Below are 27,032 nucleotides of genomic sequence, written 5' to 3'. Positions count from 1 at the left end.
AAGGTTCTGTCAAAGAAATTACACTGGGGTGGCTAAAATAGGCTATCTTTGCCAAAAATTCTGCCAGCCTAGCTAAAAGACGGTAGTGTACACAATACATCACAGCCAATGTGCTTGCACCCAAAAGAACTATGCAAACACATTTCTGAACAAAAGAATACATTGTCACTAGCTCAGTCGTTCCTCTCTTCTTAACTACTCTATCATGATCTGGTCCAATATTTCACAAGCACAAGCCAAGGTGTCAAGATATCTGAATTCAAAGGTATCGGTCAGGCACAATCCACTTTGACTATTCCCAGGATGCTGAACCTCAGTAATGAGGCTTCCCTGCCTGTCCCGCCCTCTTTTCATCTATTGGAAACTTTAGCTCTATATTCTATTAGAGGCAAAAAAGAGAAGTGCAAGCAGCAAACAATAGAACTTACTTTTGATCCATACCCACTTAAAATATTGAAAATCTATTTTGGAGCAACCAACAATTACTGAACTTTGTTTGACATCCATAATTAGATGGAAATTATTTCCCCATCATTAAAACTGGCAGTCGATATCCTACTGATGAATAAATCGAACCTGAACCTGTTGATTTGGCCAATTGTCAACCAATCTCAAAGGTTCTCCCTCAAGTCAAACTACCCAGGGGAAGTAACAAGTATGTTCTAGGGGCATCTGTTAGCTACCTACCATGGGCACTAGAGACAGCGAAACTATGGTGCTGGGCCTCTTAGATTTATCTGCCGCCTTTGAAACTGTTGACCATTTCGTTCTTCTGACCTTGGAAGTAGAGAATGGGGTCATAAGGATGGCTTTAGCATGGTCTTACTCTCTCCTGCATGTTCCCATGTTAATAATACACAGGAAAATCTTAGAGAAATACCAGCTAGAGAGTGGAGCAGTAAGGGCAACACTATGCTTGTTGCACAAAGGTAGATAGCACTCCACGAATCCACTTCCGGATGCACAATCTGTTTCTCGGTGTCTGGACCTTTGACACCTGACGGGAGCTGTTAGGCAAAGTTTGTATGCAGTACCCTTTGGAGGGCCACTACACACAACTATCACTACAGGTGTAAGCGAAACCAACCTTTGGTATAAGTCTGTACTACACAGTTTTTGGTAGCAGAGCTGAGCAGCCAGGCTTATCTCAAGAGGGAATGTGAGCTGTAATGATGTTACACAGAGGTCTACAATCACAGGTGTTCAAATAAACACACTCAAGGTTTCTTTGTTATATACTTATTAATTTATTTAACTGTCACTTATAAACATTCATAAGAAGGAGGCAATATAATCACACACAAATATACTTCAGTACTGTACACTGTAAGTTTCTGAGGCATTCAGAATACTTTGAAGGAGGACCAAAAATGCATGGGTTATCAGAACATAGAAAGAATACAGTTATTTCTTAGGCAGTGCAGATATTTTGATTTCACCAGATGAGTCAATTCAATTCCATATGCTAGGCCAAAGTCAACGGGATAAAGTCTTGGATAGGATAAAGCAGTTCTGGCAGATAAACGGAAAAGTGTCTGCCAAAGTTCTCAGGAATCGTTTGTAAAAAGAAGAATAATATGTTGGGTCACAAGCTGATTAGGCCTGTGAGTTGGGAAAGTCTCAAGCACTTTCACCATGCGAGGTAAATACTCGCAGTGTCGTTTTACAGTACCTTTACAAATGAAGAAACAGATGCAGCTGGTGACCCCTGTTCCTGGCAGTTCCTGCAGATCTCGCTGTTCATGAGCCTCAGTCGTGAGGACAAGAGGGAGGACATCAGGGGACTCCTGCACTGCACTGGCACTGGTCAAAAAGCTGGCAACTGGCAAATCTTCAATTCTGGTAGCTGTAGTCAAGACCACAAGCTGGTGTCCCTCTCCCTGGTTATTCGGTTTCCTGCAGCACGCTGCGGAAAATACAACCAGCTCTGGGAATGGTATCCAGGTGGCTCAGTGTCGAGTTGATCCCACCAACTCAAAGGGAGAAGTTGTCCTTGCAGGGCTTCTCTGGTGAGATGAACTTAGCGATTCAGACCTGCAGCAGCGCTTCACCAGGCAAACCAATGGTCTAGGAGTTGCAGCAGCCATCATCTTCAAGCTTGTCTTCGGTTCTTTCGTTCCAGTGGTCAACTCTGTCTTCCAGGCCAAGAGACCCACCATTTATTCAGTTCTCTCCTAGCTGTCACTCATCCAACAGGGCGGCTGTCTTCGCTGGACAGTCAGTCAGCCATTCACCACATAGTGCATTTGGGTCTCCTAGGAAACTAAGCACAGGGAGTTTTGGGCACCTCTCTCACTTCCTGCCCACCCCAGACACTCGGGCATCAGAGGCGGTCTTCAGTCCTGAAGCCTGCCAAAGGCGAATGAACAAAGGAACCAAACTAGGTTTGGCGCGCAGAGCAAAATTCTAGAAGGACCTTTCAACAAAGAAATGGCGAAAAAAGCAGACCGGTACCTGTTTTTACAGAGGGGGCTCAGACGCCATCTTGAAAAACATGGCTCCTGCGATTTAACACTACTGGTGTTCGCAGTCGGGAAAAATCATGGTAGTTTGTTGTAAAACCACTGCCACCAGCCATTCTGAGAGGAAATGGAAGCCTTTGACTGCTACATCAGCATCTAGACATGGAGGATACTAAGTAACCCCTCCAGCACTCTATTGTAAGATAGGGTAAGATAGGGTGTGCTGGGTCTAGGAATTTAAAAAGACTAGTAAAGTCAATAAAACTTTACTTACTCTGGGAAACAGTAGTTTATCCCAGATAAGGTATTTAAACCTTGAGAAAGCCTGAAAAGGTTTCCCTGTGCCACTGCACTGAGGGTGCTGTATGACACAAATGAAAAGATGATGCCTATGGAGTTGTTTAAACTCCATAACCAAAGAAAATAAACACAGAAAACAAACAGAATTCAAAAGTTCAAAGTCCCAAAGTTTAGCAAAAGTGCTGGAGGGCTCTAAGGTGGGAGGAATTGGCACATTTATGAGAATTCTCCCTAACAGGAGCGTTTTGCAAGTGTGTTGTCATGCAAGCAATGAGTCCATGTGAAGATGTGCGTTTCCAGAGGCATTATTATTTGGACTGACCATAAAATGGCTGCTCCTTGTTTACTTTAGAATGGCCGTTATCAGAGCAGTAGTGAATCGGGCCAGGAGCAGGCTTAGCACCCGAAGGATTCTCACTGAGCAGCCAGCCAGTACAGGACTTCTTATGTTGATCCTATGTAAGGGGGGGACCACCAGTGAGCCTCACATTTCAATGTGGTAAATGCACTTCACCTCTGCCGAGCAGACTCTACTGTTCCTGGTGAAGCACTGTTGGATAACATGCTGCCGGTGCTGACGCTTCAAGCATGACTGTACATGTTCTTGACTGTAGAGGCTTTAACGGTACACGTGTCCGTTCAGGCCCGCTCGGGAGGCGTATTTGAATGGCAACCAGTCATTGAGATCAACAGGGTTCCAAGTAGAAAGTGACTTTCCATCTGCACTCAAATGACTCTCATAAGTTATGGTTCCTGATCTGTGCAAACCCTGTTTCTTTATTGTGGCCTGCAGCTCCGTGATCGTACATTTGGGGACTGCTTTGTCGTGTAACAGGTGAAGTGTGTTGTTCTGCCCACTATTAGGATCTGCATAAAGTGTCTTCCACCAGAATTCTCCGTGATGGATATCTTGGACCATCACTCACCATTTCCCAAAAATGTCTTGGATTTGATTAGCTGCAATGCAAAGGTGGCTCCATGCTTGGTCTTCCATAGTGATTCTGCAGCGAGCAGCCCGAGTCTTTTTGTATCCTTCACAAAGACTCACAATGCTCGATCTATCGGTAGGTGGTTAGCCTTGGCTATATGGCTCGACCCTACCACTTTTTCCCGGCTCTGATATGCCCACATGGGTATATCATCAGCCACCTTGAGGACTCTTCCCAAGCCACCTAGTGGCCATGTATCACAAACGAGGAACTGGTGGGGAGAGTATGCAGTTTATGGCCTACTTTCAATAATCTATATGCCTAATTGTTTGTGATATTAGTTTTGTTTACTATAGTCACTGTTTTCACATCTTGTCTGTGGTCAGTGGCTCCAGGTACATTTTGATGTCCCACAGACCCTACCCAGTGGTCGAAGTGTATGAAAAGAACTACAGTCCCTGCTGGCCTACTCCCTCTCCCCACAAACCCCATCACCACACCCCCTCCCACGCGCAATCCAAACCCCCCAAGCACACCTGATATGTAAGGAAATGTTCAGTGTAGTGCACTGAGTGCAAATTTCAACTTCTGCCTGCACTTTTATTTTAAAACTAACACATTCTGGAACGGTTTATTTTTAAAATAAAAGTATAGGAACAGTAAACAGCTCCTACCCACTTTGACAACTGCCCCTGCCTGTTTAGTTGCTCCCACAGGCAATCTCCTAGTCACACTAGAGCTTTTGTTTGTTGAAATGCTTTGGAAGGATGTGATTGCTCTGGCCTAAACGATGTAAACATTACATACCTTGTTTATAATGTCACTCCAGACGAACATTGCGAGGATAGTTTCCTTTTTGCTACATCCTCGGGATTGGGAAGATAGCTCAGGGGCAGCAACGCAGAGCAACACAGGTTCGAATCCCGCTCAAGTTATTAATTATATGTTAACATTCATTCATATGGTTACAACAAAAGAAAGCATTTTCGGTTTAAAATTAGTTTCTCGCAATTTCATTTTATTTGTGTTGTTTTCAAGCAGAGAATAATCACTTTAGTAGATCACCCGAGCGACAGAATGTCAAGATTTTGTCCACTTGTTTGTGCAAATGACAGATTCAAAAGTGCCAAGGACGAGTATGCTCGTCCATTTTGCATAGACTTGCATAATAGCCTGGTTTTAAGGGGTTTGGCCATATTGTGTTTAGCTGCCTGTAGGTAGCTATCACACACAGAAAATTGTTCTGTTCTAAGCAACATTCCCATACGGCGCCCAAACTTCTTACTGGTCCAATGCGTACACCACAAAACAGTCTAAACACACAGGATATGGGCCAGTTCAATTCCCACTACCCTTATCCAGAATAGTGAATGGTGAAGGATCACGGGAGTTGCAGTCCAGAAAATGTGCAGAGCCACATAATGAGTAACCATGGGGTAATGTCACCCTGCCATATAGTATAATGACGTGAAAGTCACTGAGGTGTTACAGCAACAACACGCAGGGGACAAAATTTACTCGGAGGTTACTATTCATATGTTTAAAGGTACAGCAGGGGGTGCTGTAGGACTAAAACTGCAGGGTAGAAATACAGCTATGGTCAATCCTCGCTGATACAAGAGACACTCTAGGAGCAGATATGCAGAAAACAATCAATGGAATCTCTACTGCGAAAACAAAACAAACAAAAATGCAGCGTGTAATGCTGTAATGCGTGGCAAATAATATTATTTTAAATAATTTGATGTGAGTCTTTAAAAAGTCTGTATTCCTAAGCAGTAGACCACACATGTTTCCTTGACAGTCAATCTCCGTGGACAGAGCTGTTGCGAAACGAAGATGCTTTCGAAACCACTAGGATGAGACGTTGCGACGTCAGAACTCACCTGACGTTTGGCCAGAATTAATAGCATTAGTAGATTTCAATAAGGAAGCCACGTCAATGGTGTAATGTATGCATTGCACGTCGGCTATGTTTCATTAATAAATTATCAACTAAACTCAAACATTTCAGTACAAGATGACAATTCTCTCATGTAAAATATGATTTATTTTGTTGGTTTTGGAGCCATGTTATAGAAGAACACTATCTTGGCGCACCTGTCATTTCTAGCAGATGAACTGAGTCCAGGTTTTATTTGTGAACAGTCAAACACTTGTAAGGTTCATTCAAGATAGAGGGTGAGTCTGGGTTTTAGATCCAACAAAAATGATCGATTCTGGTTTATTCTTGCCTACGTCCTTCAAGGGAACAATGAGAGCCTGGCATTATTATTATGCAACACTACCATCTAGTGGTAGACATTTATTTCCACTGTGAGCTTAAATAGCGTTTTATAAATCCCATGAATACAGGCTTACATACACATATCTGCATTTCAAATGACGTAAAAAGGAACAGAAAAGTGAACCTGTGGAATGAGCAAAGGGAACCATGCAGCATGCATGTCAGTGTCAGTAACACGTCACAGAGCCTGATACTTCAATGAGGTATATGGGAATATAACATTCTGTACTACAGCAGTCTTTTGTACATTCTGGGTTGTACATTCTGAGATGGGTCCATTAAGTGCACAATGGGAACTGGGTCATTTTTCCGTGGTACTGATTCCTCAATACAATCTTTTCGAGGCGCTCATTGTACTCAATTGGAGCCAGGCTGAACCAAATAGCAGCCTAGATGGGGGAGTATTGGAAGGGGAAAGTGAAGGTATGGAGTACACTCATCGTGCACAAGATTCAATGGGGTGTCCCCTGTGCCAAAACAGAAAAAGAGAAAGGGTTAAGGTAATATGGGAGTCCCTGTTAAAGAAAACACAGGGCCAGTGGTGAGGCCACACCCGTGACTGACGAATGGTGTGTTCCGAGGATCGGGACAGAGGCGGAAAAGGGGTCGGAAGTAAAGGACAGTTCTACAAAAACAAGCAAAGAATGGACACGCAAACAACCCTTCTCTTGTCACACACCCATCTCCTGGAACTCAGTCCCAGTATGGGCTAGACATATCCCCAAAATTCTCTAGTTTCGCAAATCTCTAAAAATGTGGCTTTTTCAAAAACAACTGTCCAAGGACTAAGATGCCAGTCCAAACGCTGGCTACCCATACCCTGCACAGCGCTCTGCTGCTCTAAAGCTAGAAAATAAGCATCACATTAAAAATGTCTTTTCTTAGGTTTGCTGCAAACAGGGAATTGTTACAGATCAAACGGAGTAGGCGAATGGAGCATTCTATGAGGTGTGTATCCTTCTGCATAAAAAGTAGTGATTTACAGGGCAGTGGATTCTGCTGAGCTCACAATCAAAGAGGCAGGTGGCGATGACAACGGATGGCAGAGAGTTGCAGCTGCGAAGGACCTTATCTCACCTAGGATCCACATATCATACCTACTCATTTTATGGCTTGTCTGGACCATGACCACCTAGTCTCAAAGGCTCTAGAGGATTTACCTCAGTGGGATGCCCAGGAGACCAAGGCCCCCCAGAACGTATACAACATGATCATGAAACATCGAGAGCTAACACTTGCCTTCTCATCCTTCCTCAGCTACACAATCACGACTGTGTGGCCCTCCGACTTTGAAAGAACACCCACCCCTCCCTTTTGCAACGTATTATTTAAAACATTTAAAAACAGATGGAGAAATCAATTTTCAACACGCCAGTCTAAGCTTTAGTTCCAAATAAAAAAAAAACACTTGTATTTCAATGCAATTTTGCTAGGACTCCTTTATGGACGACCAACCCTGCGCCCTTTATCACCCTGAACACAGAGAATCCTTACCGCCACTCAGGTCACAGGTTCTTTCGACCCACACTCAACACCACCGTTTTCTGAATATGCCTCTCCCTCTATCCCACTCAAACCAATCTTTTGTTATAGAGCCACAGGCTGCAAGTTCAACAACATTGCTGGCAGAAGGGTGCTTTACAAGGCCACTTACCTTACCTTCCCCTACCTTCCCACACACTTGATCCACTAGAACTGAAACCATTCTTGGAGTGGTCCTATGCAAACCCTTCCACTGGGCAACGCCGATGACCATGAAAGACCTACTTGCAACAAGAAGACAGACAAACAAAACGTATTTAGATGGTCAAAAGATACAAAATTCTGTAGCTTTTCGGAATAAATTTAAAGCTATCGCACACTATTTTGACACATCCTAGAAATCATACCAAATTGTGTAAAAGTGTAAATGTTTTTTTCACGCCTAATTCCAGAAAACAAACCCTCCCCTCCCATTGGTGGTGCGGGGAGGGCAGGGGATGTTTGCTCCTCTTGGCCCCTCTCCCAGATCCCAGTGCTTCCCCCTGCTGCATATTTACCCAATTAGTGTTGACACCACAAACCAAGCCAAGTGCAGTACCCCCTAAACTGTGAGTGAGAATGTAGAAGGTTCACACACATTCCACTGACAGCATGAGGAGCATATGGAGCTCCTACAATCTCTGTTGTGCAGGTGCTGCGTTAGTTATTGAGCTAAAAAGCTGCTTCCAGGTATGGGACTTGACAGGGAGACCTTTCTACAAAGCATGCTAATGCATGACAACCAGCTCATGTGCACCAAAGATAAGCAGCTGCACTCAAAATGGAGGGCAGGAGTGGACTGTCTAGTCTAAGACATCATATACCCTTTAGGCTACAAAATGACAGTCAAGTCGGTTTATTATCATTGTAAGAACGAAAGGCTGTATTGAACCTACAGTGGGCTTCGAACTTGCGACGCTCAGGTTCTCCGCTGGTCAGGGACCAATGGTTTGCTCATGAGCAATCCACCTGATTCACAAAAGCCTGCAATATTCTGCATTTCCATTCAATCTGGATGAAGACTACAGGATTCTGTGCTTGACTACAGATTAAACTGTACGTGTATGTTTGATACCCTTCCAGCAAGTAAAAATCACCAGAGCAGAATTATCTGTACTTTTGCTCAAGTTGGATTATTAAATCCTTTTAAGCACATGGATGCTCGTTTTCTTATCCAAGATTCTAATTTCAACTTTCTGCAATGACAACCACTGGTGTCTTCCTTTAATTGTGGTAATTTCATTGTTTATGTTGTTTAAATATTGCATATTTAGATTGCATAGAAATACATTGTGGCGAGATGCGGCAGAGGTGTGCAAACAAGCCTGCAGGAACAAGTGGTTCCCCAACAGATGCCCAAGCAGTGTTGAGAGGGTCGAGTGGGCCCAAGTGGAAGAGCCACATGCAGAGGTGGTGAACGGAGGGAAACGCTACAGGGAGGAAATGCAGACTGGGCCAGGTGAGCAATGGATCCCCCCGGAGAGTCGAGGAGCAAGCTCACCACCTGGCAACCCAGGGGCACCTGTTGCAGCCGGTCTGGTGCCCTCTGGGGGTTGGCGAACCCACACAGCATGACGGCCCTGAGGCGAATAGGGGCATCTAACTAGGAGTACCATTGTATAAGAAGGGAGGTGGGGGCACCCACAGAGAGGCGAGCCGGGTGAGAAGAGGTCCTTAGCCACACGTACAAGAACTAAGGTGATCCCGGGACTGGGAGGGGAGGCGAGTCCCAGGCCCATAGACAACAGGGAGAATAATTGGAGTGCGTGTGGGCCCCACAGGAAGGGCAGATGTGAGCAGGAATGTGGCCCACAAGGAGCCGTACAAGAGGTGAATTACACCGACGCCCTCGGGTGACTAGCGCAGCCCTACTATGGAGGGGTGGGCAAACTAGTGCAGGGGACTTTGTGCAGGGGCGTGCACCAAGAGGAGACCTCAGCAAAGCTCGAGTGGACACTGGAATGGTGCCTTCCCCTACAGGGGTGGTTTCCCAATGGGGAGGAGGAGCAGCTCGGAGGGGGCAAACAAGAGTATAGAGCAAGGGCAAGCCGTAGTCACAGCGGCGGAGGGGCACATCCCCCAGGCACAACTGGCAAATGTCATGGCATTATAATAAAGATCAGACAGAAGCGGTCCCAAACCCCTAAATTCACAAATAAGGCACAAGACGGCACCCGGCAGGAGCTCTGGTGGGGAGATGGGGAGTCGGACGGGTCCACCAAGCATACATCCCAGGATCGAGCCGGGGTCTCTCCACCCAGGATGGAAGAGCGAGTAGTGACAAACGCAGTTCTGCAACAGTGATTCAGGGAATTTAGTGACAAAATGACAGAGACTTTGCAGTCACAATTAAACCTGATTCGAACTGAATTAGAGCAATTTCTACAGGAGGTAAAAGGTGACATCGCCGATCTGGGGGACAGAACAAACGCTGCAGAAAATGCGATTCAGGAGCTGGTAGAGGATTCCCGCAAGACAGAAGCTCTGGTGGAACAATTGGCCAGGGTCACTCAGAACCTGGAGATCTAGAGCGAGGACCTTGAAAACTGCTCCAGGCGATCCAACATACGGATTAATGGGATGTCAGAGGGAATAGAGGACCGTGATCTGCGGGAAACCAGGCAACAGGTCTTTGCAAATCTCTTCAAACTGTAGAATGGTGAGGATTTTCCGCTGGACGAGGTCCACCAGGTTGGGCCAAGAAGAAGGGAACCGGGCGTCAGGCCAAGGGACATGGTGGTAGCGCTCCAACGGTATGGACAGAAAGAGAATATCCTAGCGAAGGCCAGGAATGCAGGCCCGATAAAGATAAACGGCACTGAAATTAAACTCTATCAAAATCTGGCCCAATCGACACTGGTGAAACGTAGGCTGATGGGGCCAGTGATTAGGGCCCTGACGCAGGAACAAGTGAGGTAAACATGGACTTTCGCATTTGGTCTCATGTTCACCTGGGAAGGCTGCCAACGCAGAGTCACCACATGCAAAGAAGGACTGTGGCTCCTGAACTTGGAGGAAGAGGGGGCTGAGTGAAGTGATAGGTAGCCTACATGCACAGTGGCAAAGAGGAAGAATGGGAATAGAGGAAGGTCCCAGGGTCTGGCATCAAGAAGAGAGTATGTATAAGAACAGAGGATGGAATGAATGCACATCCACCTCCAGGGATCCAGGGGGCATATAAACTCTGCCACCTCTAAATCCACGCTGGGACTATATCTCAGTACATGTCCTTTGTTGGTAAAGGGTGAACATTCACTGTGTTACATCTTCGCACGCATACTTTGACTGTGTGTTCTGAGGCATAATTTTTTGATGACATCAACTTTCCGTGCAACGTGTTCACACCAAGACATATCACAGACAGTGAGGATCCTTCAGCACAATTCACTAGAGATGAAGGCCGTTAGATTGGAGCTACCCAAAATGCAACAGGCTGAAACACTACTGTGTGTCGACTCTTGGTTGTCTTTGTATGGCAAAGTGGCAGAAAAACATCTTTTGTATAAGTCTATTTATTTTCACTGTAACCTTGTCTAAGAAGATGAGTAGGTATTTGTAAAAAATAAGCAGACGATTGAAAAAATGAAACTATGATGATAATTTTTTGTTGTTTTTTACAGAATGTGGAAGGGTCACTATATATGTTTGCATGGTATGTCATGTCTATGAATTAATGTTGCAAAATATAAAAAATGACATTTTTTTTCACAAAAAACTACTGAATAGTCAGTGTGTTTTTTCACAGTGGTTCTGTTCGGGATAGCCTTGACCATTTGTTTATATATATCAATAAGAGGGTCCGGAGTGGCCCAGCTAACAGCAAGCTGAAGATCTCCTCCATCGAGGGGGACGGAATTAGCTCGGCAGATAAGGGCCAAGAGGCAGATGAATCTCAACCAGGGTGGGGAAAAAGGGGTGTGGGCACAGGGGATTTGGGGGGTGGCGGTGGGTGAATTACTGGGAGTAGAGTTTAATTATCGTTCCTAGTAGATCTGCACATTTTATCTCTGGGTGGATAGCGAGACTCGACCCCCATGGATTCTCACATGGGAGGGGGAGTGGAAGGGGGAGTCCAACCAATGATGGAGCAGGTGGGAGGAGGGGTTCAGTGGGGGGCGGACAGCAGGGCTCAGGTGCAAGTGACTACGGGGATGATCATGGGGAGTAACCAACAATTCTGACTGCTATCGCTCAATATACAGGGCTTGAACTCCCCAGTTAAAGGAAGAAGGTGGATCATTTCTTGGGGAGTAAATGGCCTGACATCATGACCTTACAAGAGATTCATATATACGGAAAAGAGACAAACATAAGGTGAGACTCAAGGGGTACACCCATATAGAACAGTCCAATACCCAGGGGAAAACTGTGAGGGTCCTGATAGCTTTTAAGGAACTTGCTGGGTTACAGGTGGGGGTTACAGAGTTGGATAGAGAGGGTAGATACATGTTTTTCCAGCTTCTGTGGGGGTGGGTGCAATATACGGTGGCCTGCTTAAATGCGCCAAACAAGGGGCAATATGGGTTTATTCGGGGGGTCCTGGTGAAATTGTAGAAGTTTTCAGTTGGGCGGGTTATATTGATGGGGGATTACAACCTAGGGCCTCATTACGACCCTGGCGGTAGGGGGTTAATGGGGCGGTAGAGGTGCCAGCCCCGTTAACCCCCTTCCAGCTCATTATGAGGTCTGTTCACGGGACTTGCTAAAGACTCCTGGTTTTACCAGGCGTCCTTAGTGGGTCCCACAAACAGACCAGGATGCTAACAACGGACCCGTCATTAACGGGCCGTTGTTAGCCTCATCCCCATTCCCATTGAGCCCTATGGGGGCTGAAATGGGAATGGGGATGTACTGGGTCTAGGTCCCCTGAATGGGGAAATACTGGACCCTCCAAGGTTGGAATGGCCCGGTATTTCCCCATTCAGGGAACCCGGACCCGGAATAGGGGTAGCCATGCTGCAAAAAGTGGCATGGTTGCCTCCAGGGTCGTAATGAGATCCCTGTGGAACCTCTGAGTGGGTAGGAGCACAGGCACACATCCGGATTAGGGGGGCCCAACAGGGAAGCTTAAAGAACAAATGTACCGCCGCCTTGCCTTGGTGGATTCTTGGCGAAAGCTGCACAGGGCGGGGGGTTCACTTTCTATTCACATGTGCATCGGTCCTTTTATAGGATTGACTATATCTGGGTGTCCAGCGCACTGTTAGGCCAGGTAAATGGGGTAAAACAGGGGGCCATGGCCTTATCAGACCATGCTCCACTTACAATCACGGTGCAGCAGTAGAAGGGTGGCACGGGGCTTGGGAGGTAGACATTCCCTGACCAAATGTTCAAGGATCCGGTGATGTGGGGCAAAATGTGGGACATGATAGGGGAATTCTTTGAGCACAATAGGTCGCAGGAAGTGCAGGAGCACGTAGTATGGGATGCTTTCAAGGCAACCATGAGGGGTGAATTCATTGCAAGGAAGGCCCTGTGGGATAAACAATTGGGTACCCTTCAGGTGGAACTGGAGAAAATGGTGATGGATAAGAGAGCCCTGAGAAAGGAGTATAGAGGCATCAGGGGTCAATTAAACTTGCTCCAGACTAATCGATCAGAAAAATTGGTTCTATGTATGCAATGCTACTATATGAAGGCGAATAAAGCAGACTGCATCCTCGCAAGGCAAGTCAAGATCAAGGAGGTCTCAAGAGTAATCTTCCAAATCAAAACAGGACATGGGGGCCTTAGCTCTCAGACGGAGGACATAGTACAGACCTTCACAGACTTTTATTCGGCCCTGTACTCCACTGATTCACTGAAGGATGAGCAGCAGGAAGCTTATCTCCATGAGAGCCCGATGGTGTCAGTCCCGCCAGGGGAGAGGGAGATTTTGTAAGGGGAAATAGCGCAGGAGGAGGTCTGCAGGGCAATTCTATCCTTACTGGTGGATAAAGCCCCGGGATCGGGTGGGTACCCAGCGAGCTTTTACAAAACGAATCCCTTATTCGAGTGTTGACTTCCCTTTTCAATTCCCTCGAGGTATCAGGGCGTAAAACCCAAACCATGGAAGAAGCTACGGTTGTGCTATTTCCCAAGCCCGGGAAAGACCGAACGCTATGTGGGCCCTGATTGATCTGGACGCAAAATTATGCACCAAACTCTTAGCATCCAGACTAGGCATGATTCTCCCCAAGTTGGTACAACACGATCAATCAGACTTTGTTAAAGGGAAGCAAACCTTTAATAACATCAGGCAGGTTTGCCATCTCTTGTCAAAGGTGAACTTAACAGGAACATCTGCAATGGCGATGGCCCTGGATGCTGAGAAGGTGTTTTACAGCGTCCAGTGGCCTTTTTGGTTTCTCACGATGAAAGCCATGGGGATAGGCCCTTAATTTCTGTGAATGGTCCAAGCAAACTATTGCACGCCCACATTCAGACTAGTGATCAACGGGCAAATATCTGACAGAAACAGGGTCTTGCAGTGCACCAAAGAGGGTTGTCCGCTGTCCCTGTAATTGTACCCAATATATCTAGAGCCTCTGCTGGCATGTATCAGGAACAGCACTAACGTTAAGGGAATTCAGTTTTGGGGTGAGGAGCACAAGGTGGCTGCATTTGCGGATGATATGCTGCTCACACTTACAGACCTGAGTAAATCACTCTTGGCTCTGACTGAGTTCCTCAAGGAGTTCGGGAGGGATGCTGGCCTGAAAATCAATACCCACAAATCAGAGCTGCTGCACATAGCGATGGGGAGTATACTGGTACAATCGACAGGGGCCGCGATAGTTCACCATTTTAAAATGGTGGACAAGGGCCTTCGCTATCTGGGGTGCAGATCAAAGGCTCTTTGGATTCCCTATACCAGGCCAACTATCCTGCACTACTTGAATCGGTCAGGCGATGGCTAGAGGAGCATGGGTCTTTTTCGACCTCCTGGCTAGGAATGATACATGTTATCAAAATGGTGATTCTCCCCTGGGTTTTACATTATTTCGAAGCCCTGCCAGTTGCACTCCCACAGAGATTCTTCAAGGTGTTAAATGGGATAGTCAGGGTCTTCATTTGGAAAGGGAAGAAGTCGAGGGTGGCCTGGGGAGTGCTGATGGCACCAGTGAGAAAGGGGGGCCTGGGAGCCCCAAACTTTCAGATATACTACCTGGCGGCCCAGTTAAGGGTAATAAGGGATTGGTTCTTGGGTAATCAAGACAAGGTATGGCCAAGGATGGATGGGGTGGTGGTGGGCAGGCCTCTGCAGGAAGTCCTGTGGTGCCCAAAGGGAGCAGACTGGGCAATATGTACCATAGCAAGATAACAACCCTGGTGGGAGACACCTGGGACTCATTGGTGCATTAGGTGGGCCTTACAACATACCCCTCATCTCTGACTCCACTATTCCGTAACCCACAATTTAGCCTGGGAGAAGAGCGGAGAGCCTATATGCATTGGGAGGACACAGGCTGTCAGAAACTGAGAGACATGGTAGAAGCCCAGGAGGTGAAGTCTTTCCTTGGGTCTCATTACGACCCTGGCGGAAAGGGGTTTACGCCAGCGTAAACCATGGCGTACCTTTCCGCCCTACTACGAGTTCCCGTAGCGCCATGGTGATTTTTACGCCTGCTTTTTGCAGGCGGAAAAATCCATGGCGCTACGGGACTTGTCGTTAATTACGCCACTGTAATTTACGGTGGGGTAATTAACGCCTTCCCCACTCCCATTATACCCTATGGGGCAAAAATGGGAATGGGGAAGGGTAAATGGGGATTGGGGACTTACCGCCCCGCCAAGGTCGGAATGGGGCGGTAAATCCGCCAACCCCCATGGCGGAGTTGGCAGCTTTGCGCCATGGACCATGGTGCAAATTGCACCATGGTCCTCCGCCAGGATCGTAATGAGGGCCCTTCAGTATAAGGAGCAGTTTGGGATGGGAGAAGATGGCAGTTTTCACTATGCACACCTGAGACATTGCCTAAGTGCCCCGGGAAATATGCAAGCTGCACTCAGGATGCTTATCCCCTTCGAAAAGTATGTGATGACCAACACAGGGGATAGACATATGGTCGCAACACTCTAAAAGATATTCCCAGAGATCCAAACTGGTCCCGTATGGGCATACATGAAGCGATGAAAGGGTGTTTCTGGGGGTCCTATATCTGAGGAGCAGTGGCAGGGCATATGGAAGAGCATTCTGTCACTCATGAGGACTCTGGCTCTACAAATCAGGGAGATGTGGGTGAAGATAAGGGTGTTGTGGCATATGATATGATAGATTATTTATAATGCGCTTAATACCCAGAGGTTTCTAAGCGTGGACCCGGGGATCAAACCTGTGGTGCGCCATGTCATCTTGCTTCCATGGCAAGCACGCTGCCACTGAGCTATCCTCCAGAGATGCCAGAGAAATTGCATAGATTCTATCCGGGGGTGCCAGGGGAATGTTGGCAGGGCTGTGGGGAAGAGGATACCTGGGAGCACAACTCGTGGACGTGTTCAGCCCTGGCTCCGTTCTGGGCTAAGGTCAATGAAGCGATGAAAAGTATTTTTGTGCAGCAAATTTGACGGCACTATGTGGAGGTTATGCTAGGGGTGGGGGATTTGCTGGAGTTACCTACAAAAACACAGCTCAAGGCATATGCGATTCTTAGTATGGCGACCCTCACCCTAGTGGCACAGAAATGGAAGCAGCAAAATCACCCTCTCCGAAAATGACTGGAGTGCAAAATTATGGCATTATGTGTCCTTGGAATGGGTCACTTATGTGTTCCAAGGAGACCAGGGAAGGTTCAAAGACAACTGGGATGTGGTACTGGGTTTCTTGGAAAGGTACTTCCGTATTAACTGGTGTCCCAAAGAATCTGTATTTTGAACTTGATGTGATGGCAGGGCTCGGTGGTGTAAACGCTAAATCAACATGGCCAAAAGGAATGGTACTGCTGTCGGAAGGTGAGGGGGCGGTGGGGGTAGAGTCAGGGGGAAAGAAAAGGGGTGGCTTGTTGGCTGTGTAATATTAAGAACATGCTTAATAAAAACATGTTTAAAAAATGCTCTACAGAATAAATAAATGTGTTAAGGCAGGTGGTACACCTTTATACTTTCTTTAGCCCTTTTATTTACGCTCTGGGAATTTGGAAACAGAACCCCTGTCTGACCACCTGTTCCCAAAAGCCCAGATAATCTGAGCACTCTGCATCCAATTGCATTTGGAAAAGTCCTTCTTAAGGACATCATCTGTTTCCAGTTAGAATCCAAATATGCTTTGCTCCTGTCACAAAGGCTCAGTAGTGTTTCTGCTTTTCCCAAAACACTCCCTTCTGCCCATGTTTTGCATTTAAATAACCAGCGAACTCCACAAATGCCTTTCATATGCCCCCTTAATTTTCTCACACCCGCTGGGGCCCTCCTTTTGACCTGACTTTGAGTTGCCCAATCTATTTTGATGTGTCATAAGGGAATGGATTAGCTATGTGCTAGCCCTCCTCTCAGGAATGAGGAATTAACTTGAACCAACTTGAACTGGAATATGCATTCTTTTACATTCCCCTTCTGGACATGTGATATTAATGAGAATTATATATTAATTTCAAGAATATTTTCTAAATCCAGAGACATCATTTATGGTTGTGTCGCTGAATGTAAAATGGAGTTATTGAAATATGCAAAGTTATTAATAAATCATACATTTTTAAATGTGGTGACCTGTGTTTTTCCGAGAGTTCTAAAGTTATAACTAAACATGGCCCCTTCAAATGCATTTCTTTTTAATCTGATCTTGTGTGATACGTTCTGGCTGATTGGCATTTGTGTGTAGGCTTAATCAATAGACCACCTGGTATTATAAACAAAGGACCATTATAATAGGATTTTTTAGTGGAACAGACACATTCTTCATGAAGCCTAATGCCAAGTCTGGGCTCGGTAATCTGCCCTGTGCATCTCCAATTAGGTCAAAAATACAGCCCATGGGACTGACCTGAATCCCCAATATAAATCTCATATTTAGATGTATTTTTGTAATTTCGAAACAGAGCTTTGTCTTAAGTAAATACTGATGTGCAATTAGCCCCTATAGGCATTTAAAAACATGACTCAATAATGGGGGTCTCTGCATTCCTGCTTGAAAAGAGCTGGTTTCTACACAAACACACCTTTCATAGTTCAACTAAGCTGACAATGCCAATGTTACATGTGCAAATAAAATGCTCTTTTATCTTGTAATGGTAATCTAATATGAAGTGCAGGTTTATCAACAGATGTAACCCAATGTATTAGACGATTTGTAATGAACATGCAATCTATCATTGTCTTATAGAATGCTGAAATTAACGTTGCACAAGTCACCATGTCCCCCTTTCACGTGGCAACAATCATACAAAGCAACTGGAAGTCAAGAGGAATGGAAGGGAGCTTTGAGCAACTTAGTTACATAGGTTGTTCCTATGTTGAAGGTGCAAGGTCCTGCTATGAGCAATTGTAATGTGAATCAGAAACTACTGTAGTCCTCTAAGTATACCCCAAGTGCAGAAGACATGGGGCCAGACCTAGAGTCACTGACATAGTCTTGCTCTTGGGAAGTTCCACATTTTGCCTTCATGCAGTCTCCCATTTTGGCCACAGAAACAAATGAGGTGATGGCTGGAAGGTTTAGAATTAATCTTAACCTCTGCCATTGCTCTGGACAACCCTCCAGACCATCGTTCTTCACCTGCCAAGCTATTACAAAAGGGGAATGACCATATGCAAATCAGGCTGGTCCCACCCCAAAAGGGGCAGTCCATCCAAATGCCTTGGTCACATCCCTTCTGCACAAGACCATAGGCATCCCCAGACAAGTTTTGGCCTCATTGGGCCTCATCGGTGAGGAGTATGTTGTGTCTCTAGGTCCAGCAGGCACAGGACTCACGTCTGGGCATATCCGTCCACTCAGGTTGACTACAGCAAAACAAAAGAGGTGATAGCTGGAAGGTTTAGAATGAATCTTAACCTCTGGCATTGCTCTGTGCAACCCTCCAGACCACAGTTCTTCACCTGCCAAGCCATTACAAAAGGAGAAAGGCCATATGCAAATTATGCTTGGTCCCACTCCACAAGGGGCAGTTCAGCCCGAACTGCTTGGTCACATCCCTTCTGTACAAGGCCACAAGCATCCATAGACATCTTTGGGCCTCATCATCGAGAAGTAGCGTAGGTCTCTAGGCGAAGCAGGCAAGGGACCCATGTCTGGGCATACCCATCCCACTCAGCGTGACTACAGCAAAACAAAAGAGGTGATGGCTAGAAGGTTTAGAATTAATCTTAACCTCTGACATTTCTCTGGGCAACCCTCCAGACCATCGTTCTTTACTTGTCAATCCATTACAAAAGCGGAAAGACCATATGCAAATCAGGCTTGGTCCCACCCAAAAAGAGCAGTCCAGCCTGAACTGCTTGGTATCATCCCTGCTGGGATGTGATCAAGCATTTTGTCAATATATGAATTGTCTCTATATACTTATCTACAGCGATACGACAGACTGAATCATTCCCGTCTTGAGAACAAGATGTCACTCTGAAAGTCAGATTGTCGTGAAAATCAAGTCCTCAGATGTCAACAAGCTAAGGATTGCAATTTAAGGGGATGGATGAAGTGTCACTTCTCTCTGATGAGAAAGCAGGACCACCCTTTCGGAAGCATTAAGCAGGGTTGACTCATAAAATGTGTCAATAAGGGGCAATCCGAATGAGGTGACAGCCCAGCAACCACATTCATTTGTGGAGCTCAGCAGTGGAGGAGAGAAGGCATACCGGAACCGACCGTCCCATGAAAGAAGAAAAGCTTCTTCCAGAGAAAGTATTCCCTGGCCCATGTATTATGTATAAAGGTGACCCTTCTTGTTGAATGGAGTGCTCAAGAGATAGACTAAGGGCTTGCCCCACAACCGAATACCTATTGAAGCACAAAGGTAGATATCTCCAACACATGAATGCTTGGCTCTTCCTGCTGAATATGTTCACTTGTACATTCAACTCCTCTGTCAGATGCACCAGTTTCAGATGTATATAGCCAACAAAAAAACGGAGAACACCTACCCCCATTTGCTCAAGTAAAACAGTACTGTAGCATATGAAAAGTCATATTATCTGCTTTCAAAGTCATTCAATTGCTCTGGAGCTACAGAATTGAATTAAATTTATATTTTATTTCTATCACGCTCGTACACAAGTGTTTCAGAGGGTGACGAGGCAAGAGAGGAGAACAAGGGAGAACAAAAACAACGATCTTACTAGGCCCAGTGACAGTGAGAACGTGCAAGTGCATGGGAGAGGGAAAGGGGAAAAGTGCATGGAAGGGGGAGAAGTGGAAAGTGCGGAGCAAAGGAAAAACAGATAAATAATAAATAAATATATAATAAAAGGCAAACAAACAGTGGTAGTCCAGTCAGTAAGTGCTGGGTTGAAGGCAGCAGACAGGGTATGCCAGATAAGTGCAGTAAAAAGGGGGGAGGGGCTGTTAGTTACAGATACAGACCCCAGTGCAAGGGATTGCCCAGAGGCAATGCGGGTGGGTGACAGGGTGTGCAGGTAACTGGACCCGGAAGTCAGAGGGTAGGCCAGGTGCACGGTGCCGATAGGGAGAAGATCAGCAGGGGAGAGGTGGGGCGAAGGCAGAAGCAAAGAGGACGGTCCGGATATGGTTCTACTCAAGTTTCAGAGAGGCAGGGAGGCTGTTCCAGAGGGAGGCCCCAGCCAAAGACAGAGATCTACCCCCAGCTCATTTCTTTGAAAACTGACTGACCCTGAGGGAGTTAGAGTTAGAGGAGCGAAGAGCTCGAGAGGGGAGAACATTTATGACGTGGGCTCATAGGGCTGTGCACCACCAGCGAGTGATACATTGGAGATACACAGCCAGGGACAGCCTATAGGAGTGGGCAACTGCTACTGGGTTGCTTTGCATCATCCACCAGCAAAGATCTGATCCTGGATCCAAGACTGCCGAGGCTGAGCGTCCTAAGGCCAATGACTCACCAGATCCATGTGTTGGGATGGAAATTAGTATATCGCACCCCCTAAGCGCTTTCAGGTGAAGCGAATCCCCTATGAGATATCCCCTGCAAGAGCGTGAGACAACACCAGGCTCCGTGCAGCACCCATTCATCACCACTAAGCTGCCAACAGGCCTCTACCCCCACCCAGCCAGCCGAAAGCCAACCCCACACCACTGATCCGTCCCCCACACTCCTGCATTCCATGATAAGCAAGCAACCCCCCGTCCTAGTACAAATCAAGTGTCCATAAAAGAACTAAGCATGTGTGGCTGTTTCATTACCCAGCATAAAATACATCCTTTGTCGCACAAGGTACAGGGAGCGATACATTAAAGATCAGGGTGGACACCTTGAGTGCGAAAGGTGCGGTATCAATGAAGCCAAGAATGTGTGGGTCAGTGTGACTGTATTTCATTCTCCCTTCCCCCTGGCACCACTCCCTGTGCCACCCAGGTGATTGCCACAGTGATATAGTAAGTAGGCTTAACGTGCTAGTTTAGAAGCAACACTGTATTCTATGAGCGACCCGACCTTCACCAGACTACAAGATTAACGCAGCTGATGCATGTGGAGCCTGACTGACTGTGGAAGAACCAACCAATTGTAGCCTGGCATCCCATATGGAGCAGGTTTATGTATACTGCCCACCCAATGAAAAGTGCAAACTTAGACCCTATACGAAATGTCATCATTGATGAGTTGGACCCTTATAATGCACTGTCATGGCTTTTGGAACCAGAATGTTCTCATGCAGCAGAGTACTTTGCTGATATTTGTATTCTGTAATATTAAACCGTGTTATCCTTGAAAAGCTATCTCCTGGCTTATGTCCCTAGAGGGTTTTATTCACTCTACAGTGTGCGTAAAAAGGGACTTGCCTTCAAATGCTGTATCACAAATGTTGCTTCTGTGATGCAGAAGGCTACCAGGCTCAAAAACCTCTTAAAGCGTCAAACCAGAACTTACTAAGAACTACAAATCGACACACAGACAAATTGAATATCCTGAATCATCTTTAGGAGCAAACGCACTGCCTAGGTTAATGTGCCAAATGAGTCTAACATACCGAATGTTCAGAGTGATATAAAGTTGATTTCTTCCAATCGACTGATTTGCACAGGACAACAACTATGTCTAGCTTAGTTTGAAGAAGCTGAATAGACCCTCCCTTTTTGCTACTCAAAGGAATCTGTAATCAGGTAGGGGTAATATGTATCTCCTACTGCCTCTGGAATACTGTCACAACCATCATGGCCTTGGAGTCGATTATGGGATCAAAGCTCAGACCTACAACAGGTCCTTGAATTGAAAGATCTGACTTCATGGTAAAACAAAGAAAGTTCTAGGAGGGCTTTGTGATGTACAGCAGCGAATTACCCATAAAGATGTTAGCATGCACCTCGATAGATAACTCGTCGTTAGTAGGTGGAATAAAAAGGCTTGCAAATGGCAATGCTAAAACACAGGGCCTCATTACGACCCAGGCGGTAAGGGGTTTACGGCGCCGTAAACAGCGCCGACCCTTACCGCCTGAGTACGAGGTCCCTTAGCGCCATGGCGACTTTAACACCTGCTTTTAGCAGGTGTTAAAATCCATGGCGCTAAGGGACCATGGAGTTAATTACGCCACCGTAATTAACGCCTTCCCCACTCCCATTATGCCCTATGGGGCAAAAATGGGAATGGGGAAGGGTAAATGGGGATTGGGGACTTACCGCCCCGCCAAGGTCGGAATGGGGCGGTAAGTCCGCCAACCACCATGGCGTAAACATAGTTTACGCCATGGTGGTAAAGTCACGGCCCAGGCGGTAACTTACCGCCTGGGTCGTGATGAGGCCCACAGTATTATAATATACATTTGTAGCATAAACCTTGCTTCCTGAGCTAGATGTGTGCTTTAAAAACAAATAATAGGAATACATAGAAAAGGAAAGGAGAACTGTACAGATCAAATAGTAAAACATTGATAGAAAGAATTGGACAAATCATCAAGTAAATATTAGTTAAAATTACCACAGTACAGCATATGTTATAAAATTACCACAGTACAGCATATGTTATGGGTGTGCACAAGATAGCCAGAATTTAGTTTACACTGAGGTGTTATTGGCAGAGCCAGGTTTTCAGCATTTCCTAAACTGAAAGAGACTTGAAGCACCCTGGGTGGCCACATGGATGGAGCCCCACAGGACCAAAGAGCAGCATGAAATGGACTGTTCTCTCGTTTTCTCCTTGCAAAAATACATCACGCTGTGCCTCCTGGTTAAGCTTTGTGATGGTCAGCCAAACACATCATTGAGCATCTAGCCACCAGATATATCGCTAGAGATGGTATTTCAACATGTCCTCCTACTGCTTCCAACACAGTGCGGGCCACTAGGCATGATTTACTTTCTGGGTTTCTGACAACCTTTTCAGCAACCTTTGCTTTCAATCCAGCAAAATGGTTGGCGCTGTCTGCAAACTCGTTCCACCATTAATTGTGGAGAGCATTCGTAAGAGCAAACATTTTACCCCAGTGGTTTTATAATTTCTCTTCTCTACCTGAAGGTATATAAGAGGGTTGGGAAGCAGAAGAGGAAGGAGCTCTATATTGTGCTAACACATTTGAGACTACCATACTCTGCTCAGGTGTATGAGAATACAGACAGTTTTCCATCTGGATGATGTATGCAAATTAGCACTAAGCACTCGGGCCAAGGACTGGACTGGGGCCCCTCACAGACCTTTTTTGACAATCAGAACAAATCCTGCTGCATGAGCGTTCACGTCCATTCCGGTTTTTCAGACAACTCTGCTGCCAAACCACCTGTCCCTTGACGTGCTGGAGATGAAACTTGAAGTGCCAAAAACCCATCACACCCAGAACCCTTTAAGGGATAGCCCTGATAGACGTCAGTCACTCTCATCATCCTGAGATGGCTGGTGCAATGGCTGCCAAGCAGATTGATCTGAATCACTCCACCAGTATAGGCACTGAGGGTGCAGCAGGAAGAGGAAGCGCCGAGTCAGCTGCACAGGAAAGCTTGGAGGAGCCAGTGACAGTGAAGGAACAGGGGGCAGAATGCTCCAACATGACCTCCTTTATATCTTTACAAAAGGTTCTTATTGTGGGAGAGTTCTAGTAGCTATGAGATCATTACAGAATCTCCCTGAAGTCCGTGCGGGTGCCTAGCCTTGGTACAGGGCGTTTTGGCCCCAAAGGCAAAGCTTGAGTGAAGACTGGCAGAGTGGCCGAAGGAAAGGAGTGAAATGGGTCTGAGAGTATAAGACTGAATAGAGTAAGAATATTAAAGGAAAGAGACCAGAATATGCCTTATTGAAGGAGGAAATCTCCAACTCTGCCCTGGACTGTAAATCACTCCTAGTAGGCAGGACAAAGTGTGTTTCACCTCTACAGTGGGCATTTCTAGTTGTGATGTCTGCAGGAGGCTGAGAACCTGAAGAGTGCCCTTGACATTAACTCACTCAGCCTATGTTATAGGGGATGGACGCTTCGCCCTTCCCCATCTTTCTGGGATCTTTGAGTCAGTGGGGTCTCCTGTCCACCGTCTTGCACATGGATAAAGATTACAGTAGGCACGGGGGCACTCTCGTTCTCCAACAAAATGGCTGCAGGATAGAAGAGCTCCGGGAAAGGCGAGCATTATACTGACAAACTGGACCGCATAGCCCGCCTAGATCGATGAAACATTGAAGGTCGTGGGTTTCGCACGGAGTCTGACGCTGTAATGGTGACCGAGCTAGCCCACCGGAGGAGATGGATGGCTGCCACTGCAGTGACAGCCCATGCAAAGCGTGCTCAGTAGGGCCCTGCGGGAGAGTGCCGGGCACAAAGCCGTTGTGGTTCTCGGCATGAAAGTAGCATTGGCATAGAGCCACAACCCGGATGAATGGCGGCCCCCTGTCAGGGCGTTAAGTAGGTCTAGCCGCTATCCCTCCGGTGAGGCTGAGTATGCCCCCGGCCCGTGAAGGACAGTCACTGACACGATAGAGGGAGCCTGTGGATGTCATGGGTGGACTGGCCTGTGGCCAACTCTGGAGATTTCCCGGTAGGCCTCTGAACCCTGGGCCTCTTTTGTGTGGTCTTTCCAAATTTTACCATGGTAAAAGGGTTGGGCATGCTGAAAATGTGTAATATGGGGCCGCTTTGAAAATTATTTCCAGGGCCTCTTTTGGTTCCCAGTCCACCTCTGGTTGTCATAGCAAGAATCCTATCAGCTCCGGTGCCCAATGACGCCGAAGGTGCAGCCTTGGTCGGCAGACGTTGAACTGCCCCGCTGGGCATAAATGACATTGCTCCATTGCAGTAAAGTGAGGAGGCAGTGGCTGGCTGTGCCGGGTGTGGGTCCTCTCCTGAAATTGCTGTCATATTGCATGAAGTGCAAAGAGGCCCCGACAATGGTGCTACACAATGGGGGCATAGTGCGCCCAACTATCAGCAGTGAGCTGCAACCTGCTTTGGCGGTGTGTTGGCGGACAGGGATGCATGGTGGGGCACGTGGAAGCCCCTGCTGATGGGAGCGTCCCACGCAGTGAGTGACTCAAATATCCAGAAAATATTTCCCATAACTTCATGCTCCAGCCCTGCCGGGATAATATGAGGACGCCCTATAGTCTCTGCACCACGGCACTGGTCTGAACATAACCGTGCATCAAAACAGCCCAGAATTTGAATAATCTGCCCAGCGGGGAGATAGGGGGGCCGCCTTACTGGTTAGGGACTCCATGCAGACCACCGTGGGACAGGGGATGCCGAGATGGGGGCACCGATGCAACCCCAAGTGGGTGATTGCCACTACATGCCCCAAACAGTTTGCAAGGATCTGACCAACACTCCCCATTGTCAAATGGCCCTGGGGGAAACGGGCGGGAGACCACACAGAGGCACCTCATCCGGGATACCGTCCTGGCACGCAGGATTAAGGCTGGGAGGCACCTGGTGGTATAAACTGAACGCTCAAGCAAGGTGAACCGTTCCCTCCCACCATGTGCTTGGTGACTGGGCATGGCCAAATCTGCGCCTGACCTCTGTACAGATGCAAGTGTTGGGCTAGGTCCTACTGAGGGCCTGCTGCATCGCTCTGCATGCCAACAACCCAAAATTGAGCTACAAAAACAACTCCAAGAGATACTCTTGGAAATTAGGGTTATCAGCCAGCGGACACTGGAGACAAATAGTACAGTATAAGCCATCAAAAGGAATCTTCAAGATGTCCAGACCCGACTCAATGCACAGGCAGACCGCACAACAGACAATGAACAACACATAAGTGCACTGGAAGACAATTGTGCAACGGCCACCATGGAATTGGAGGGGCTGATAAGAGAGGTACAACATCTGGGGGCAAAGGCAGAAGATCAGGGCCCGCCGCAATAACCTTCACCTGGTGGGCCTCCCTGAGCAAGTTGAGGGTCTGGACCTTGAGGCATATATATGCAAATTCTTTCAGGAGAAACTGCATATCTCTGAACCGAGATCCTATGTGATTGAGCGGATACACAGAGCCCCTATCCCAAGACCTGCTGCAGGTGAGCGCCCACGTCCCATTACCATGCGCCTCATCCATTTTCAGCACGAGGTGACCATTTTAAGCGCCTATTCAGCCACAGGCACAGTGCGGGCTGAAAGAGTAGACATCAGGCTCTTCAACGATTACTCTGCTGAGGTCTTGCGGCAGAGGAAGGGGTTCAATCCTCTATTTGAGGCGCTAAAGTGCTCAGGCTATAAATTCTATGTAATATTCCCAGCCATGTGGTGTATTCAGCTCGGCGAGAGGTGGCACTGCTTCGACGACCTGGGCGAAGCATGGCGCTTCCTTCAGCAGCAAGACATGGGCCCTCATTACGAGTCCGGCGGTAACCGTGTCTGAAATTCCGGCAGGTTACCGCCAGACTTGTATTACCATTCCGACTCCGTGATTCCTGGAAGTACCGGGGCATTATGACCCCGGTGACCTGGGAATTCCAGAGGCGGAATTCGGTAAATCCCCATTCCCATTGAGTATAGGACTCAATGGGAATGGGGAAGTGGAAACACCGGCACCATCTCGTGATGGTGCCGGTGTTTCCACGTCAGCCTGCAGGTGGGTGGTGTTAAACCCGCCAGGTCAGACTTGGCGGGAATGACACCTCCGCCTGCAGGACTCGAGATCCCCCGGTATTTCCACACCAGGTGACTCGTAATGAGGCCCATGGTCTTCTCTGACTTTCCTGCTGCCACAGCCGCTGAGGCCCGACCAAGCCTAACGGAACTGATGCAGTGGCACCAGCAGCAGTGGGCAAAAGAAAAATTGAAGCATGTGTGCAGACAGGCATTGGGCCCAGACCACAAGACTGCGAGGCCCCCCATCTGACACCCATTAGACTGTCAGCCTGCCAAATCTCCTGCTGCACTGATGGTTTAAATGGTACACCCCTGCTCCCGACCAAATGGTGCGCGCTCACATAACTGTCTATGTCTTGGGTTGCAGTATGGGTGCGGGGAACCAGTGGTCGCCACAAACCATATCCAAGGGTGTCT

The sequence above is a fragment of the Ambystoma mexicanum genome, chromosome 3p (assembly GCF_040938575.1).
Source record: "Ambystoma mexicanum isolate Mex_15411 chromosome 3p, UKY_AmexF1_1, whole genome shotgun sequence".
Lineage (NCBI taxonomy): Eukaryota > Metazoa > Chordata > Amphibia > Caudata > Ambystomatidae > Ambystoma > Ambystoma mexicanum.
This window is presented reverse-complemented; position numbering follows the sequence as displayed.